At 35.2% G+C, this 2,127-nt stretch overlaps 1 non-coding gene across 1 annotated transcript; it reads right to left on the bottom strand.

Moving 5' to 3' along the window:
- Window positions 1-507: 507 nt before the first annotated feature.
- On the bottom strand, window positions 508-671 carry LOC112439724 (U1 spliceosomal RNA). The gene has a single exon (XR_003027961.1). It is a non-coding gene; the product is annotated as a U1 spliceosomal RNA (small nuclear RNA).
- Window positions 672-2,127: the final 1,456 nt, after the last annotated feature.

The raw sequence follows: 2,127 nt of genomic DNA, 5'->3' as shown, positions 1-2,127 counted from the left end.
CCATCATATCTTCTCAGTGGGTTTATTTACTATAACTTTTTATTTGTTTTTTAAGTAGTTACTTTAGGACTTATATATCTTTAACAGTTACTTTAGAATTTATAGTATATATCTTTATAGTATTTAGTATATATCTCTAGTATATATCTTTAGATATATATCTATATCTTAGATTTATAGTATATATCTTTAGATATATATCTATATCTTAGATTTATAGTATATATCTTTAGCTTATCATAGTCTACCTCCTAGTAATATTATACCACTTCAGGTACAGTAAACTTTCTTTCACCACTGCCCCCACAGCCACCACCCATCAGCCTTTGTGCTATTGCTGTTATACGTTTTATTTCACTAATCCCTATGAATTCCATTATATACTATTACTAAACAACATATTTTAAACAGCCAATGATTTTTTAAAGAGACTCAAAATAAGAAAAAGTGTATTTCATTTTTACCCTCTTATTTACCATTTCTAGTGTTCTTCTTCTTTTTTTTTTCCAGGGGAAAGCGCAAACAAAATCCCCCACTACCACAAATTATGCAGTTGAGTTTCCCATATTTGGCGAAATCACAGGTGTCAGCACATCCAGAGTGCAATGGATAAGACTTGCCATGGGAAAACCATCTATGTAATCATGGTATCTCCCCTGCCAGGTAAGTATAGTATTCTTCAGTTCTTTGCTGATTGAATATCTTCTGGCATGGATTATTTCTGAATCTGCTGTCATTTTTTCTTCATTCCTGTATATATAATGTATTTTTCCCACTCCTTTGGATGCTTTTAATGTTTTCTATCATTTTCTTGTTTTTGTTTTTAGTTTTGGTTTCTGGTTTTTTCTTTTTTTGAGACAGGGTCCTGCTATGTTGCTCAGGCTAGAGTGAGTGGCTATGCACAGGGGTGATTCCATTACTGATGAGAACAGGAGGTTTGATCATCTCCATTTTTGACCTGGGCCGGTTCACTCCTCCTTAGCAACCTGGTGGTCCCCTGCTCCTGGGAGGTCACCATACTGATACTGAAGTTAGTGTGGACACTTGATTGGCATAGTGCAGTACAGCCCAGAACTCCTGGGAATAAGCAATCTTCCCACCTCAAACTCCTGAGTACCTGGGACTACAGGTACATGCCCTCATGCCTGGCTTGGTTCTTAATAACTTGATTATGATGCATGTTCATGTATTTCTCTGTTTCTTGTGCTTGGATTTCGTGAGTCACTGAATTTGTGGGTTATATTTCTCAACAAATTTGAAAAATTTTTGGCAATAATTTCTTCAAATATTTTTAAACTTTCTCCCATTTATACCTTGTATAGGGATTCTAATTACATGTTTATTAGGCCGTTTAAATTGCTCACAACACACTGATGTACTGCTCAATACTTTTTCAGTTTTTTCTCCGGGCTTTATTTTGTATAGTTTCAATAAGTTCACTTATTGTTTTTTCTGTAGTATCTAATGTGTTTTTAATCCCATCCCATATATTTTCACCCCAGACATTGTTTCCATATATAAAATTCTTTCCAAAGTAAAAAGGTTTTCTAAAAAGTTATTGTCAGAGAGGGGCTATGAGAGTTTTTTATATCAATTGATAATCTTTTTTTCTTTTTTTGAGACAGGGTCTCGCTCTGTCTTTCAGGCTGGAGTGCAGTGGTACAAACATAGCTCACTGCAGTCTTGACCTCCTGAGCTCAAGCAATCCTCCCACCTCAGCCTCCCAAGTAGCTGGAACTCCAGGCACATGCCGCCACACCTAGCTGATTAATTTTTTTTGTAGAGATACAGTCTTACTTTGTTGCCCAGGCTGAAATAGATAATCTTTATCACTGATAAAGATACAGATCCCTGTTCTAGTTATATGTTTATGTATGAAGTTATCAGTGAATGCCATAATTAGTGAGATGGTATACCTGAAATCCACATTTCATAGCATAGCTACTAAAAATTGAAGCCAAGTGACAAATCAAGGTAATATTTGACAGTTAAAAGCCTTTATCAGAAAAAACACTCAATGGTGTGGCAGTACAGTTTATAAATATTGACACAGTTCAGATATGAAGCCACTGCCCATCAAATTATAAGATTCTTATATCCTGCAACTACATTCAAAAAGCCTTTCTA

Source organism: Pan paniscus, chromosome 3 (assembly GCF_029289425.2).
Source record: "Pan paniscus chromosome 3, NHGRI_mPanPan1-v2.0_pri, whole genome shotgun sequence".
Lineage (NCBI taxonomy): Eukaryota > Metazoa > Chordata > Mammalia > Primates > Hominidae > Pan > Pan paniscus.
This window is presented reverse-complemented; position numbering and strand designations above follow the sequence as displayed.